Here is a 19,401-nt window from a genome sequence, read left to right as displayed (position 1 = left end):
GAAAACGCATGGCGCTGAACACTTGGTCACAGTCTCGCACTACGCTCTAAGGTTCAGCTCCCGTGTCCCTCTTTTTATTCAGAGTTCCATAGTCAACATCACTGAGGCCGCCTCTAAAAGGAGTGGTCATATATATTATGCAAAGCAGGTCCAGGACGCACAGTACGTGACGGAATGTGCTGGGGCCTTGTGATTTCGCCTTGTCCCGGCTTCGTCCGCGTGTTGTCATCTTATCTTTGTGGAGGTCCTTGAAGTCCTTGGCTGTTAGCAGGCCGAAATAAAGATAACATATGTGGCTGAGGCCACCCATCAGACAATAGCTAATAACTAAAGTGCCGGACTTTAAGCATACTAAAGTTTGTGTGATTATATATACATAATTATTCTAATAACAACATAAACATTTGATATCACCTATTTTCTATTTAGGCTCCAGTACTCTGAAATGCAGTACTTAGAGATGCTACGTCAGTAGAAACATTTAAGTCCCATCTTAAAACTCATTTGTATGCTCTAGCCTTTACATAGATCCCCCTTTTAGACCAGTTGATCTGCCGTCTCTTTTCTGCTCTGCCCCCCACTCCTGCGTGGAGATGGTATTAAAAGACCACAGATGATTCGCTAGCTGTCCAAAGTCAGGACCCGGGGTGGACCACTCATCTGTGCATCAGTTGGGGAAGTCTCTGCGCTGCTGACTTGTCTCCACTCAAAATGATCTCCTGCTGGCCCCACAATGGATTGGACTCTCACTATTATGTTAGATCAACTATGGACTGGACTCACACTATTAACTAGATCCACTATGGACTGGACTCTCACTATTATACTAGATCAACTATGGACTGGACTCACACTATTAACTATATCCACTATGGACTGGACTTTCACAATATTATGTTAGATGCACTATGGACTGGACTCTCACTATTATGTTAGATCCACTATGGACTGGACTCTCACACTATTAAGTTAGATCCCCTATGGACTGGACTCTCACACTATTATGTTAGATCCACTATGGACTGGACCCTAACACTATTATGTTAGATCCACTATGGACTGGACTCTCACTATTATGTTAGATGCACTATGGACTGGACTCTCACTATTATGTTAGATCCACTATGGACTGGACTCTCACACTATTAAGTTAGATCCCCTATGGACTGGACTCTCACACTATTATGTTAGATCCACTATGGACTGGACCCTAACACTATTATGTTAGATCCACTATGGACTGGACTCTCACTATTATGTTAGATCCACTATGGACTGGACTCTCACAATATTATGTTAGATCCACTATGGACTGGACTCACACACTATTAACTATATCCACTATGGACTGGACTCTCACTATTATGTTAGATCCACTATGGACTGGACTCTCACTATTATGTTAGATCCACTATGGACTGGACTCTCACTATTATGTTGGATCCACTATGGACTGGACTCCCACTATTATGTTAGATCCACTATGGACTGGACTCTCACTATTATGTTGGATCCACTATGGACTGGACTCCCACTAATATGTTGGATACACTATGGACTGGACTCTCACTTTTATGTTGGATCCACTATGGACTGGACTCTCACTATTATGTTAGATCCACTATGGACTGGACTCTCACACTATTATGTTAGATCCACTATGGACTGGACCCTAACACTATTATGTTAGATCCACTATGGACTGGACTCTCACTATTATGTTAGATCCACTATGGACTGGACTCTCACAATATTATGTTAGATCCACTATGGACTGGACTCAAACTAATATGTTATATCCACTATGGACTGGACTCACACACTATTAACTAGATCCACTATGGACTGGACTCTCACTAATATGTTAGATCCACTATGGACTGGACTCTCACTATTATGTTGGATCCACTATGGACTGGACTCTCACAATTATGTTAGATCCACTATGGACTGGACTCTCACTAATATGTTAGATCCACTATGGACTGGACTCTCACTATTATGTTGGATCCACTATGGACTGGACTCTCACAATTATGTTAGATCCACTATGGACTGGACTCTCACTAATATGTTAGATCCACTATGGACTGGACTCTCACTATTATGTTGGATCCACTATGGACTGGACTCTCACTATTATGTTAGATCCACTATAGACTGGACTCTCACACTATTATGTTAGATCCACTATGGACTGGACTCAAACTAATATGTTATATCCACTATGGACTGGACTCACACACTATTAACTAGATCCACTATGGACTGGACTCTCACTAATATGTTAGATCCACTATGGACTGGACTCTCACTATTATGTTGGATCCACTATGGACTGGACTCTCACAATTATGTTAGATCCACTATGGACTGGACTCTCACTAATATGTTAGATCCACTATGGACTGGACTCTCACTATTATGTTGGATCCACTATGGACTGGACTCTCACTATTATGTTGGATCCACTATGGACTGGACTCTCACTATTATGTTAGATCCACTATGGACTGGACTCTCACACTATTATGTTAGATCCACTATGGACTGGACCCTAACACTATTATGTTAGATCCACTATGGACTGGACTCTCACTATTATGTTAGATCCACTATGGACTGGACTCTCACAATATTATGTTAGATCCACTATGGACTGGACTCACACACTATTAACTAGATCCACTATGGACTGGACTCTCACTAATATGTTAGATCCACTATGGACTGGACTCTCACTATTATGTTGGATCCACTATGGACTGGACTCTCACTATTATGTTGGATCCACTATGGACTGGACTCTCACTATTATGTTAGATCCACTATGGACTGGACTCTCACACTATTATGTTAGATCCACTATGGACTGGACCCTAACACTATTATGTTAGATCCACTATGGACTGGACTCTCACTATTATGTTAGATCCACTATGGACTGGACTCTCACAATATTATGTTAGATCCACTATGGACTGGACTCACACACTATTAACTAGATCCACTATGGACTGGACTCTCACTAATATGTTAGATCCACTATGAACTGGACTCTCACTATTATGTTGGATCCACTATGGACTGGACTCTCACAATTATGTTAGATCCACTATGGACTGGACTCTCACTAATATGTTAGATCCACTATGGACTGGACTCTCACTATTATGTTGGATCCACTATGGACTGGACTCTCACTATTATGTTAGATCCACTATGGACTGGACTCTCACACTATTATGTTAGATCCACTATGGACTGGACCCTAACACTATTATGTTAGATCCACTATGGACTGGACTCTCACTATTATGTTAGATCCACTATGGACTGGACACTCACAATATTATGTTAGATCCACTATGGACTGGACTCAAACTAATATGTTATATCCACTATGGACTGGACTCACACACTATTAACTAGATCCACTATGGACTGGACTCTCACTAATATGTTAGATCCACTATGGACTGGACTCTCACTATTATGTTAGATCCACTATGGACTGGACTCTCACTATTATGTTAGATCCACTATGGACTGGACTCTCACACTATTATGTTAGATCCACTATGGACTGGACCCTAACACTATTATGTTAGATCCACTACGGACTGGACTCTCACTATTATGTTAGATCCACTATGGACTGGACTCTCACAATATTATGTTAGATCCACTATGGACTGGACTCAAATTAATATGTTATATCCACTATGGACTGGACTCACACACTATTAACTAGATCCACTATGGACTGGACTCTCACTATTATGTTAGATCCACTATGGACTGGACTCTCACACTATTATGTTAGATCCACTATGGACTGGACCCTAACACTATTATGTTAGATCCACTATGGACTGGACTCTCACTATTATGTTAGATCCACTATGGACTGGACTCTCACAATATTATGTTAGATCCACTATGGACTGGACTCACACACTATTAACTAGATCCACTATGGACTGGACTCTCACTAATATGTTAGATCCACTATGAACTGGACTCTCACTATTATGTTGGATCCACTATGGACTGGACTCTCACAATTATGTTAGATCCACTATGGACTGGACTCTCACTAATATGTTAGATCCACTATGGACTGGACTCTCACTATTATGTTGGATCCACTATGGACTGGACTCTCACTATTATGTTAGATCCACTATGGACTGGACTCTCACACTATTATGTTAGATCCACTATGGACTGGACCCTAACACTATTATGTTAGATCCACTATGGACTGGACTCTCACTATTATGTTAGATCCACTATGGACTGGACTCTCACAATATTATGTTAGATCCACTATGGACTGGACTCAAACTAATATGTTATATCCACTATGGACTGGACTCACACACTATTAACTAGATCCACTATGGACTGGACTCTCACTAATATGTTAGATCCACTATGGACTGGACTCTCACTATTATGTTAGATCCACTATGGACTGGACTCTCACACTATTATGTTAGATCCACTATGGACTGGACTCTCACACTATTATGTTAGATCCACTATGGACTGGACCCTAACACTATTATGTTAGATCCACTACGGACTGGACTCTCACTATTATGTTAGATCCACTATGGACTGGACTCTCACAATATTATGTTAGATCCACTATGGACTGGACTCAAATTAATATGTTATATCCACTATGGACTGGACTCACACACTATTAACTAGATCCACTATGGACTGGACTCTCACTAATATGTTAGATCCACTATGGACTGGACTCTCACTATTATGTTGGATCCACTATGGACTGGACTCTCACAATTATGTTAGATCCACTATGGACTGGACTCTCACTAATATGTTAGATCCACTATGGACTGGACTCTCACTATTATGTTAGATCCACTATGGACTGGACTCTCACACTATTATGTTAGATCCACTATGGACTTGACTCTCACACTATTATGTTAGATCCACTATGGACTGGACCCTAACACTATTATGTTAGATCCACTATGGACTGGACTCTCACTATTATGTTAGATCCACTATGGACTGGACTCTCACAATATTATGTTAGATCCACTATGGACTGGACTCAAACTAATATGTTATATCCACTATGGACTGGACTCACACACTATTAACTAGATCCACTATGGACTGGACTCTCACTAATATGTTAGATCCACTATGGACTGGACTCTCACTATTATGTTAGATCCACTATGGACTGGACTCTCACACTATTATGTTAGATCCACTATGGACTGGACTCTCACACTATTATGTTAGATCCACTATGGACTGGACTCAAACTAATATGTTATATCCACTATGGTCTGGACTCACACACTATTAACTAGATCCACTATGGACTGGACTCTCACTAATATGTTAGATCCACTATGGACTGGACTCTCACTATTATGTTGGATCCACTATGGACTGGACTCTCACAATTATGTTAAATCCACTATGGACTGGACTCTCACTAATATGTTAGATCCACTATGGACTGGACTCTCACTATTATGTTGGATCCACTATGGACTGGACTCTCACTATTATGTTAGATCCACTATGGACTGGACTCTCACTATTATGTTAGATCCACTTTGGACTGGACTCCTTGGCGTGATTGCCAGGTGTCATGATTGGAAGAAACCAGGCACCAAAACACTTCATATTCTCTACTGCTCACTTGTGTTAGTGTCTTAATTTAAGAATATTTTCAACATATTTCGCAAACAAGGTCTCATATTTTTTTTTACCAAGAAAAGTGCACTTATTAGTGAGAATATACTTATTATAAGGTATTTTCGGGTTCATTGAGGTTTGCTAATTTTACTTGTTTTGGAAAGTCCTGACTGCAAAAAGTCAGATTTCAAAAATAAGAAAAAAAATTACAAAAACGAGGGGTATTTTATTTGAACTAAGCAAAATTATCTGCCAATAGAACAAGAAAATTTGGCTTGTCAAGACTTTCCAAAACAAGTAAAATTAGCTAACCTATAGGAACCCAAAAATACCTTCAAATAAGTATATTCTCAAAAATAACAAGTGCACTTTTCTTGATAGAAAAAAAGAGAGACCTTTTTGCTCAATATGTTGAAAAATATTCTTAAAGGCCTACTGAAATGAGATTTTCTTATTTAAACGGGGATAAAAGGTCCATTCTATGTGTCATACTTGATCATTTCGCGATATTGCCATATTTTTGCTGAAAGGATTTAGTAGAGAACATCCACGATAAAGTTCGCAAGTGTCGGTGCTAAGAGAAAAGCCCTGCCTCTACCGGAAGTCGCAGACGATGACGTCACAAGGGTGAGGGCTCCTCACATATTCACATTGTTTTTAATGGGAGCCTCAGACGAAAAGTGCTACTCGGACCGATAAAACAACAATTTCCCCATTAATTTGAGTGAGGATGAAAGATTCGTGTTTGAAGATATTGATAGCGACTGACTAGAAAAAAAAAAGAAAAAAAAATGCGATTGCATTGGGACGGATTCCAATGTTTTTAGACACATTTACTAGGATAATTATGGGAAATCCCTTATCTTTCTATTGTGTTGCTAGTGTTTTAGTGAGTTAAATAGTACCTGATAGTCGGAAGGGTGTCTCCACGGGTGTCTTGACGTGCAGTGTCTCAGGGGTGTCGATGGCAGCTATGGACGGCACAAGCTCAGCTTTTCTCCGGTAAGAACTGACTTTTTAACCACAATTTTCTCACCGAAACCTGCTGGTTGACATTTGGTCGGTATCCATGTTGGCTTGACTGCACTCTGATCCATAGTAAAGTTTCACCTCCAGGAATTTTAAACAAGGAATCACCGTGTGTTTGTGTGGCTAAAGGCTAAAGCTTCTCAACTCCATCTTTCTACTTTGACTCCTCCAATATTAATTGAACAAATTGCAAAAGATTCAACAACACAGATGTCCAAAAAACTGTGTAATTATGCGTTTAAAGCAGACAACTTTTAGCTGTGTGTGTGTGCAGCGCTCATACTTCTTAAAAACCCGTGACGTCTTGCGTACACGTCATCATTACACAACGTTTTCAAGACAAAACTCCCGGGAAATTTAAAATTGCAATTTAGTAAACTAAAAAGGCCGTATTGGCATGTGTTGCAATGTTAATATTTCATCATTGATATATAAACTATCAGACTGCGTGGTGGGTAGTAGTGGGTTTCAGTAGGCCTTAAAGTAAATGCTAGTGCCATTATCTTGACATAATGATATGCGCTTGGCATCATGATTTTAATGTCATGTTTGAAGTAAGAATTTATTATTAAATTAAATTATATGTGAAAAAGGAGCTAAGCCGGAAGGCAAAGCTCTCAATCTACTGGTCGATCTACGTTCCCATCCTCACCTATGGTCATGAGCTTTGGGTTATGACCGAAAGGACAAGATCACGGGTACAAGCGGCCGAAATGAGTTTCCTCCGCCGGATGGCGGGGCTCTCCCTTAGAGATAGGGTGAGAAGCTCTGCCATCCGGGAGGAACTCAAAGTAAAGCCGCTGCTCCTCCACATTGAGAGGAGCCAGATGAAGTGGTTTCGGGCATCTGGTCAGGATGCCACCCGAACGCCTCCCTAGGTAGGTGTTTAGGGCACGTCCAACCGGTAGGAGGCCACGGGGAAGACCCAGGACACGTTGGGAAGACTATGTCTCCCGGCTGGGATGCCCCGGGAAGAGCTAGACGAAATGGCTGGGGAGAGGAAGGTCTGGGCTTCCCTGCTTAGGCTGCTGCCCCCGCTACCTGACCTCGGATAAGCGGAAGAAGATGGATGGATCAAGTAAGAAATTATTACTTAAAGGGGAACATTATCAACAAACCTATGCAAGCGTCAATATATACCTTGACGTTGCAGAAAAAAGACCATGTATTTTTTTAACCGATTTCCGAACTCTAAACGGGTGAATTTTGGCAAATTAAACGCCTTTCTGTTTATCGGTCTTTTAGCGATGACGTCAGAACTTGACGTCACCGAGGTAACACGTTAATTTTCACATTACAAACACCAGGTCTCAGCTCTGTTATTTTCCGTTTTTTCGACTATTTTTTGGAACCTTGGAGACATCATGCCTCGTCGGTGTGTTGTCGGAGGGTGTAACAACACTAACAGGGAGGGATTCAAGTTGCACCACTGGCAAGAAATCTGCCGCCAGACCCCCATTGAATGTGCCGGAGTGTCTGCACATTTTACCAGTGTTGCTAAAGCAGACATGTTACAGAGATGTATGGATAACCTGCAGATGCATTTGCAACCATTAAGTCAACGAAATCACAAATGTGAGTATTGTTGATGTTGTTGACTTATGTGCTAATCAGACATATTTGGTCACGGCATGACTGCCAGCTAATCGATGCTAACATGCTACGCTAATCGATGGTAACATGCTATTTACGCTAGCTGTATGTACATTTGAAAGTAGATACCCACATTTAATGCGAAACAAACACTTACCAATCGACGGATTTAAGTTGCTGCAGTGTCACAAGATGCGAAAGTCCTGATCGTTTGGTCCACACATTTTACCGGCGATGCTAATAAGGCAGCCATGCTATGGGCCACTTCATTAGGTACACCCACGCTATGGCCGAATAGCGTCAATAGGTTCAATTTCTTCTTCAATTTCGTCTTCGTTATCTGCCTCCATACTCCAACCATCTGTTTCAATACATGCGTAATCTGTTGAATCGCTAAAGCCGCTGAAATCCGAGTCTGAATCCGAGCTAATGTCGCTATATCTTGCTGTGGTAACCGCCATGTTTTTTGTATTGGCAGCACTGTATGACGTCACAGGGAAATGGATAGTGGTTTCGAAGATAGCGAAAATAAGGCACTTTAAAGCTTTATTTAGGGATATTCCGGGACCGGTAAAATTTTGAAAAAAACTTTAAAAAATACAACAAGCCACTGGGAACTGATTTGTATGGTTTTTAACCCTTTTGAAATTGTGATAATGTTCCCCTTTAAAAAAAAATTGTGAGTGTTATTGACACAGCTTTGCATCGGTTGATATTCTAGTTTCAAGCATGTTTTACTCAATATAGGTCATAAAATAAATAAAACAAGCTGTAATATCTTACTGAGATAATTTAGGACCAAAACCCTGAAAACAAGTAAAAGACTAACATAAAATTATCTTATCAGACCGAAAATAAGGAAATATCTTCCTTATTTGAGATATTTAATCTTACTTAGATTTCAGTTTTTGTTGTGTATGTTCTTGTTCTATTGGCAGATAATTTCGCTTAGTTCAAATAAAATAGCCCTCATTTTTATTCATTTTTTTCTTGTTTATGAACACTGACTTTTCTCAAAGTGTGTTATTTTAATTGTTTCTTGTAACCCCCTAAGGTTCTCTGACGTCTCCTCATGATCCATGCAGATGATTGTCAATCAATGGACACAACTGCTCGGCTTGCCTGATTTCACATGGGAGACATTTTTATTTTGCACGACTCTCATGCAGAGGCCGCGGGAACTCTCCAGGGACACGCAAGATGGTCACCGCTTTAACGATACATTCAGCACCGTACACTACAATGTTCTTTCTTCTCCGTATCTTCTTCTGTTATTTTCACATATGTCTGTCAGTTATGTATTAAACATTTTTTGTATTCATGATTTAAAAAAATGAACATCTATTACCACAAGAACACACACAAAAGTACCGAAAATTGACAGCGGTACCAATTCCCAGGTAATGGGAGTTGGTACTGAATCGGTTCATTAGGGGTGTAACGGTACGTGTATTTGTATTGAACCGTTTCGGTACGGGGGTTTCGGTTCGGTACAAGGGTGTATCGAACGAGTTTGTATCCTAAAGTCTTAACAAGCTGCTCTGCTTTCTGCCTCTGTCTGAGTAGTGAGCACCCAGCCTTGTCCCGCCCACACAACCATCTGATTGGTTACATACAAAGCCAATCAGCAGTGCGTATTCAGAACGCTTGTTGTAAATTCTTCATTGTCGAGCAGACATCGTACACTCCCCAAATGATAAAAAACACTTTCCAGTCACAACTATTACAAATATCACTATGAGCCCGTTGACATTTTAGAAACTTAAACTGCAGTTCAGCTCGCTCACAGTTCTGGCTTGAGGTGATGTGAAGGCTAATTAGCTTTTAGCGTTACATTAGCTCACTTTGTTGTGTGTGCGTGTGTGTATGTGTGTGTGTTAGGGGCAGCAAAGCCCTGTCTGTCTGTTATTTCACATGAACTAACATGAAATACATAGATTTCAGGGATGAATAGTCTCTCCTATTGCTATCGTACTATTTTTCAGCTATAGTTACATTAATCATACGTAATGTAGCAGCCTAGTTTTGAATAGCAGGGTCCCTGCTATCACATGTTGACAAAAATATAACATTTACATAATAAAAGTCAACTGCAGGCTTCCCAAATGCTGTAATAAATTAAGCATGATGAGTTGACTTGAAACTGTTAAATGTTGCACTTTTTATATGTAGAATAAAGGTTTTGTCATTTTATTTAATCAAAGAAACAACTTTAATGTTTAATGTGGATTAAAGTGGGCAGAATTATTATAGTGTTCCCAATCTTAAAAGGATAAAACCATTGTTTACATATTTGGTACATAAATAACCCAAAAAATTATATTTGTTTGTTTTCTTACTGTACCGAAAATGAACCGAGCCGTGACCTCTAAACTGAGGTACGTACCGAACCGACATTTTTGTGTACCGTTACACCCCTACGGTTCATACAAACCCTGTTTCCATATGAGTTGGGAAATTGTGTTGGATGAAAATATAAACATAATACAATGATTTGCAAATCATTTTCAACCCATATTCAATTGAATGCACTACAAAGACAAGATATTTGATGTTCAAACTCATAAACTTTAAGTTTTTTTTTTTGCAAATAATAATTAACTTAGAACAGGGGTCGGGAACCTTTTTGGCTGAGAGAGCCAAGAAGCCAAATATTTAAAAATGTATTTCCGTAAGAGCCATGTAATATTTCTTTTAACACTAAACACAACTAAATGCGTGCATTTTTAAGTAAGACCAACATTTGTAGAGTATATTAGGTCTCTTATTCTTTTTAATAACATTGTTATTCTGAAGCTAACTGTGGAGGGGGCGTGTCCTGTGGGCCTGCAGCGAAGCAGGGTGTTGCCAGGACCGGCCTCGAAATCAGCGACAGGTGCGTAGATGGCCCACCTGGACCTTGTTATCTAATCATCTGTCGCAATGTTATAAGCAGCAGCAAGGAGGAGGAACGGGGTTGGGGCTGGAGCCAGAGCGCGAGCGAGAACGAAAGAAAAAAAGACAATAGCTGGAAAGCAATTGAGAGACTTATTGAAAAATAAAACAATATTGTAATCCTGAATCAGGCTCTCATGTTGGTGCTTGGTGGTCTTAAGAACCCCCTGGAGGGCAAGACCCACACTAACCAATTAATAAATTACTTCTTACCATTAACGCAATTTCTTGAACATAGAAATGCACGAGAATGTTATTGTTCATTACTTATCGTGTAAAGCAATGTCAGCTCAGATTTATCCGAGAGCCAGGTGCAGTCATCAAAAGAGCCACAGGTTCTCTACCCCTGTATTAGAATTTCATGGCTGCAACATGTGCCAAAGTAGTTGGGAAAGGGCATGTTCACCACTGTGTTACATCACCTTTTCTTTTAACAACACTCAATAAACGTTTGGGAACTGAGGAAACTAATTGTTGAAGCTTTGAAAGTGGAATTCTTTCCCATTCTTGTTTTATGCTGAGCTTCAGTCGTTCAACAGTCCCGTATTTTACACTTCATATTAATGCGCCACACATTTTCAATGGGACACAGGTCTGGACTGCGGGCGGGCCAGGAAAGTACCCGCACTCTTTTTCTACGAAGCGACGCTGTTGTAACACGTGCTGAATGTGGCTTGGCATTGTCTTGCTAAAATAAGCAGGGGCGTCCATGAAAAAGACGGCGCTTAGATGGCAGCATATGTTGTTCCAAAACCTGTATGTACCTTTCAGCAATAATGGTGCCTTCACAGATGTGTAAGTTAGCCATGCCTTGGGCACTAATGCACCCCCATACCATCACAGATGCTGGCTTTTGAACTTTGCGTCGATAACAGTCTGGATGGTTCGCTTCCCCTTTGGTCCCGATGACACTGTCGAATATTCCCAAAAACAATTTGAAATGTGGACTCGTCGGACCACAGAACACTTTTCCACTTGGCATCTGTCCATCTTAGATGATCTCGGGCCCAGAGAAGCAGGCGGCGTTCCTAAATGTTTTTGATAAATGGCTTTTGCTTTGCATAGTAGAGCTTTAACTTGCATTTACAGATGTAGCGACAAACTGTATTTAATGACAGTGGTTTTCTAAAGTGTTCCTGAGCCCATGTGGCGATATCCTTTAGAGATTGATGTCGGTTTTTGATAGAGTGCCGTATGAAGGATCGAAGGTCACGGTCATTCAATGTTGGTTTCCGGCCATGCCGCTTACGTGGAGTGATTTCTCCAGATTCTCTGAACCTTTTGATGATATTATGGACCGTAGATGTTGAAATCCCTAAATTTCTTGCAATTACACTTTGAGAAACGTTGTTCTTAAACTGTTTGACTATTTGCTCACGCAGTTGTGGACAAAGGGGTGTACCTCGCCCCATCCTTTCTTGTGAAAGACTGAGCATTTTTTGGGAAGCTACTTTTATACCCAATCATGGCACCCACCTGTTCCCAATTAGCCTGCACACCTGTGGGATGTTCCAAATAAGTGTTTGATGAGCATTCCTCAACTTTTCAGAATTTTTTGCCACCTTTCCCAACTTCTTTGTCACGTGTTGTTGGCATCAAAATCTAAAGTTAATGATTATTTGCAAAAAAAAAAAACTAAAGTTTATCAGTTTGAACGTCATAAATGTTGTCTTTGTAGCATATTCAACTGAATATGGGTTGAAAATGATTGGCAAATCATTGTATTCCGTTTAAATTTACATCTAACACAATTTCCCAACTCATATGGAAACGGGGTTTGTATATACTAGGGCAGCACGGTAGAGAGGGGTTAGTGCATGTGCCTCACAATACGAAGGTCCTGAGTAGTTCTGAGTTCAGACCCAGGCGCGGGATCTTTCTGTGTGGAGTTTGCATGTTCTCCCTGTGACTGAGTGGGTTCCCTCCGGGTACTCCGGCTTCCTCACACCTCCAAATACATGCACCTGGGGATAGGGAAGGTGGCCATGGATGAAGTGCTGGCTGTCCAGAGTCGGGGGCTGGGGTGGACCGCTCGCCTGTGCATCGGTTGGGGACGTCTCTGCACTGCTTACCCGTCTCGCTACTATATTGGATCCACTATGGACTGGACTTTCCCAATATCATGTTAGAGCCGCTCGACATCCATTGCTTTCGGTCTCCCCTAGAGGGGGGGTGGGGGGGTTGCCCACATATGCAGTCCTCTCCAAGGTTTCTCATAGTCATTCACATCCACGTCCCACTGGGGTAAGTTTTTCCTTGCCCTTATGTGGGCTCTGCACCGCGGATGTCGTCGTGGCTTGTGCAGCCCTTTGAGACACTTGTGATTTAGGGCTATATAAATAAACAATTGCTTAATTGATTGATTGATAGGTTGATTGGCAACACTAAATTGGCCTTAGTGTGTGACTGTTGTCTGTGAATTATATTTATATAGCGCTTTTCTCAAGTGACTCAAAGCGCTTTACATAGTGACACCCAATATCTAAGTTACATTTAAACCAGTGTGGGTGGCACTGGGAGCAGGTGGGTAAAGTGTCTTGCCCAAGGACACAACGGCAGAAACTAGGATGGCACAAGCGGGAATCGAACCTGCAACTCTCAAGTTGCTGGCACGGCCACTCTACCAACCGAGCTATGCCGCCCCTGTCTATCTGTGTTGGCCCTGCTGTGAGATGGCGACTTGTCCAGGGTGTACACCGCCTTCCGCCCGATTGTAGCTGAGATAGGCGCCAGCGACCCCAAAAGGGAATAAGCGGTAGAAAATGGATGGAAATAAATAAAAAAATGTTTACACCTTGAAGTATCTCTGACGAGAATGAATGACTGCTTACATCAAGCAACTTAAAGGGGACGCTCTAAAATAATCACTCTTAAAGGTCTGCTGAAACCCACTACTACCAATTTTCTACCAAATTTTTATTAAAAAAAAAAAAAAAATTAATAAACAATCAGGTGGCGACTTGTCCAGGGTGTACCCCGCCTTCCGCCCGATTGTAGCTGAGATAGGCGCCAGCGACCCCAAAAGGGAATAAGCGGTAGAAAATGGATGGAAATAAATAAAAAAATGTTTAAAATTTTTTTTTTTATTAAATCAACATAAAAAACACAATATACACTTACAATTAGTGCACCAACCACAAAAACCTCCCCTTTTCATGACAAAAACCTCCCTTTTTCATGACAAAGAAAAAAAATATATAAATAATAATAATATTTGTCGTCCCCCCCCCCCCACCGGGCTGCGGAACAAATTATTAAGCGTTGACCGGTCCGCGGATACAAAAAGGTTGGGGACCACTGCTCTAGAAAGTCGTCTCTTTTCATCGCGCAATTACACAGTATTCTGGACATCTGTGTTGCTGAATCTTTTGCAATTTGTTCAATTAATAATGGAGAAGTCACAGTAGAAAGATGGAGGTGGGAAGCTTTAGCCTTTAGCCACACAAACACACGGTGATTCCTTGTTTACAATTCCTGGAGGTGAAGCTTTACTATGGATCAGAGCGGTCAAGCGAACATGGATCCCGACCGCTTGTCAACCGGCAGGTTTCGGTGAGAAAATTGTGGTAAAAAGTCGCCTCTTACCGGAGATCAGCTGAGCTCGCGCCGTTCATGCAGCTGCCGTCAACTTCCCTCAGAGACTGGCGTCAAGACACCCGTGGAAACACCACTCCGACTATCAGGTACTATTTAACTCACTAAAACACTAGCAACACAATAGAAAGATAAGGGATTTCCCAGAATTATCCTAGTAAATGTGTCTAAAAACATTTGAATCTGTCCCAATGCAATCACCTTTTTTTTCAACTTTATTTTATTTTCTTTTTTTTTTTTCCCAGTCCTTCGCTATCAATTTCATCATCCACAAATCTTTCATCCTCACTCAAATTAATGGGGAAATTGTCGTTTTCTCGGTCCGAATAGCTCTTGCTGCTGGAGGCTCCCATTATAAACAATGTGAGGATTTGAGGAGCCCTCACCCTTGTGACGTCATCGTCTGCGACTTCCTGTAAAGGCTTTTTTATTAGCGATCAAAAGTTTCGAACTTTATCGTGGATGTTCTCTACTAAATCCTTTCAGCAATAATATGGCAATGTCGCGAAATGATCAAGTATGACACATAGAATGGACCTGCTATCCCCGTTTAAATAAGAAAGTCTCATTTCAGTAGGCCTTTAACTGCACATATGAATGCTAAATAAGAACATTGTTATGTGCAACATCAAACAATGAAAGTGAATAATGATGACAAAGTCAAGTAAACAGGTGTGGTGAATTATGTTCTTAAAGCAACCATTAAAATATGTTATATTTTATATTGCTACATTCTGCTCCTGTCTCTGGCCATCCTCCCTCCACCCCAGCGGACGATGGCGTGGAACACCGCAGAGGCCACCACAGTGGATATGTTTCTTTTACTTTTTATTCCTAGCTGTATGTAGAAGTGTCTGCTTGTATCTGCTGCTTTAATGTCTTTAATGTCCTATGTGTTCTTTGATGTTTGATGTTCCCCTCTTACACACATGTAAGAGGGATGTGTACTATGGCTATGAGTTGTTGTTTTTTTCCCTTGGCCTCAGTCTGCACCCCCACTCCAGGGCCCAGGCTAAGACCGATTTTTTTATTTTATTTTAATCTTCTATTTTTTTTCTCCCCCCCCTTGTTTACCTGTATCTCATCTTTTTTTGTAAGGGGCGCTGGAAGCCGGCAGACCCGTCAGCGATCCTGTTCTGTCTCCCTTTAATGTTTGTCTGATCTTGAATGGGATTGTGCTGAAAATTGTAATTTTCCCGAATGAACTCTCCTGACGGAATCAATAAAGTACTATCTAATCTAATCTAATCTAATTTTTAGTTTACATTATAGCTGCATTATCCTTTCCTTTTTCATCCTTTGTAACTGAGCTACTGTGTGGAAAATTTCCCTAGTGGATCAATAAAGTTTGTCTCGGTCTAAGTCTGCATAATTTTACGGTGTAAAGCACAATTATCGTCACATGCTCTATCGACACATTTGACAGACGGCACTAGCCATTTGAAAAGCCCTCGACATATCTTTGTGTTCATTAACTGACGAGTCAGCGGGCGATCCGAAGGAACAATCGACGACTTGAGCGTTTGTGTGTTGCTGTGATGGTTGTGGGCTGGTGACATACCCAAGATCATCTCATTCTGTCCATGCAGGGCACCGTGTTCATGGCATGCTCGCAGTCACATGACTCTGACGGCCCGGCACGGGTTCATGCATGTTCATCGTGTCGGCAATAGTACCTCCCCATCTCCCAGCACGGCGTACTCTGGTGCTGCTCCCTACGCAACACAGACGCTCATTAAGGATGCCGTATTGACTGCGGCGGCTGAGCGGGGAAGGTAATCGGCGCAGTGGTGGTGGGCGTGAGGGGGTAAGGGACTGTGTGAGTCTCATAGCAGGAGAGCAAGAAAGGTAAAGACCAAATGGCAGTAAAGCATGAAGAAGGAGTTCATTGTTGTATTTACTAGAGATGTCCGATAATATCAGACTGCTATAAAATGTAATATCGGAAATGATCGGTATCGGTTTCAGTTTCAAAAAGTAAAATGTATGACTTTTTAAAACGCCGCTGTGTACATGGACTTAGAGAGAAGTACAGAGCGCCAATAAACCTTAAAGGCTCTGCCTTAGCGTGCCGGCCCAGTCACATAATTTCTACGGCTTTTCACACACACAAGCGAATGAAAATGTATACTTGGTCAACAGCCATACAGGTCACACTGAGGATGGCCGTATAAACAACTTTAACACTGTTGCAAATAAGCGCCACACTGTGAACCCGCACCAAACAAGAATGGCAATCACATTTCGGGAGAACATCCACACCGTAACACAACATAAACACAACAGAACAAATACCCAGAACCCCTTGCAGCACTAACTCTTCCGGGACACTACAATATACACCCCCCCCCCCCCCCCCCCCAACCCCGTCCACCTAAACCTCCTCATGGTGTCCCAAATTCCAAGCTGCTGTTCTGAGGCATGTTAAAAAAAATGATGCACTTTGTGACTTCAATAATAAATATGGCAGTGCCATGTTGGCATTTTTTTCCATAACTTGAGTTGATTTATTTTGGAAAACCTTGTTACATTGTTTAATGCATCCAGCGGGGTATCACAACAAAATTAGGCATAATAATGTGTTAATTCCACGACGGTATATATCGGTATCGGTTGATGTCGGAATCGGTAATTAAGAATGGGACAATATCGGAATATCGGATATCAGCAAAAAAGCCATTATCGGTGATATGAAGTGAATTATATTTATATAGCGCTTTTCTCTAGTGACTCAAAGTGTTTTTACATAGTGAAACCCAATATCTAAGTTACATTTAAACCGGTGTGGGTGGCACTGGGAGTAGGTGGGTAAAGTGTCTTGCCCAAGGACACAATGGCAGTGCCTAGGATGGCCGAAGTGGGGATCGAACCTGGAACCCTCAAGTTGCTGGCATTGCCACTCTACCAACCAAACTATACAGTCCAGGTATGTCGGACATTTCTAATATTTACTGATAATCACGTTGGTTAGTCGTTGCATGCCAGGGCTATTCGACTACGTAATGAAGAGGGCCGCAGTTTCAAGAGCCCAAGGGCTCAGGGGCCAGACATCAAAATGTGGACGTTTTGTCAGAAAGCGCTCCCGCAGGTCAATTAGATAGTTAAAACATACTTGCCAACCCTCCCGGATTTTCCGAGAGACTCACGAAATTCAGCGCCTCTCCCGAAAATCTCCCGGGACAAATTTTCTCCCGAAAATCTCCCGAAATTCAGGCGGAGCTGGAGGCCACGCCCCCTCCAGCTCCATGCAGACCTGACTCAATGTTGTGACCTTCTTAAACAGGATAATACTGCCATCTACTGTACATAGAATATAATGTAAATATATTCTACATTTAAGTGCAGTCAAGGAACATGCATTGGGGAGTCTGTTCTGAAGCCCACAGTAAAGAGACGTAACTTCATCACGTCGCCTGGTTATTGACTCCAACCCAATATATTACACTGTCGACGGGAAAAATGAAGGAATACGCTTGCATGTTCCAGAACGATTGGAAACAAGAATTTCAGTTCATACAGGAGAGTTTGAAGGAGTATGTTGCCTGTAAATTTTGTAGAACAGGCTTCTCCATTGAACACGGCGGCCGAACGGATATACTCAGCCCTGAACGGTCAGCGAAGCACAAAGCGTCCGCAGCGCACCATCGTTCACAACCCAGTATTATGGCCCACGTCGCAAAATGGAGACCTGATTGTGTATCTTATGCTGAGACAAAGATGGCTATGCTTATAGCTGGAAGCAACATCCCGTTCTCATTTGCGGATGTCTACAAGAAATCCGTGAAGGATGTTCCCGGATTCGGAGATCGCTCGCCAATACGCAAATGGCAGAACAAAGGTTACTCAAATAGTGAAAGGTAAGTGTTGTTTGTTTTTTTTAGTAACCAGCAAGCACAGTACAGTAAGTAGAACAACTGTGTTTTTATTACGGTGTATTTGATAGGTGCCGTCGGAAATTCAACTATTTATTTTATTTATAAATAAAATAATATAATAAAATAAATGTATATAGCTAGAATTCACAGAAAGTCATGTATTTCATACATATATATGTATGAAATACTCGAGTTGGTGAATTATACGCCACCCCTCTTAATCACGCCCCCCGCCCCAACCATGCCCCCAACCACACCTTAAGCACACTTAAAATCCTTCTATTTTCTCCAAACTGGACAGTGTGCCTTATAACCCGGTGCGCATAATGTACGGAATAAACTTAGTTGTGCTTACCGACCTCAAAGCCATTTTATTTGGTACATGGTGAAATGATAAGTGACCAGTAGATGGCAGTCACACATAAGAGATACGTGTAGACTGCAATATGACTCCAGTAGACAACACCAAAATTGTATATGTTCCATTGAAAATATAGAACATTACACACAGCGCTCAAAAACTTATCAACATGTTTTAGTACGACTTTGGTAAGCTATGAAGCCGCGCCGCTTGATGGATTGTAGTGTGCTTCAACTTACGAGTATTATTATGGTGTGTACATAAGGTAAGACATACTATACGGAATTGTGTTTCACAATATTATGCAACAGCAAC

The 19,401-nt window shown here is 41.4% G+C and overlaps 1 protein-coding gene across 8 annotated transcripts in view; it reads right to left on the bottom strand.

The window, feature by feature from the left end:
- Nucleotides 1-19,401, bottom strand: part of cacnb2a (calcium channel, voltage-dependent, beta 2a) — a 188,005-nt gene that overhangs the window by 36,737 nt on the left and 131,867 nt on the right. The window lies entirely within an intron of this gene.

The sequence above is a fragment of the Nerophis ophidion genome, linkage group LG15 (genome assembly GCF_033978795.1).
Source record: "Nerophis ophidion isolate RoL-2023_Sa linkage group LG15, RoL_Noph_v1.0, whole genome shotgun sequence".
NCBI lineage: Eukaryota > Metazoa > Chordata > Actinopteri > Syngnathiformes > Syngnathidae > Nerophis > Nerophis ophidion.
Note: the sequence above shows the minus strand (reverse complement) of the source record. Positions and strands in the feature narration are given on the sequence as shown.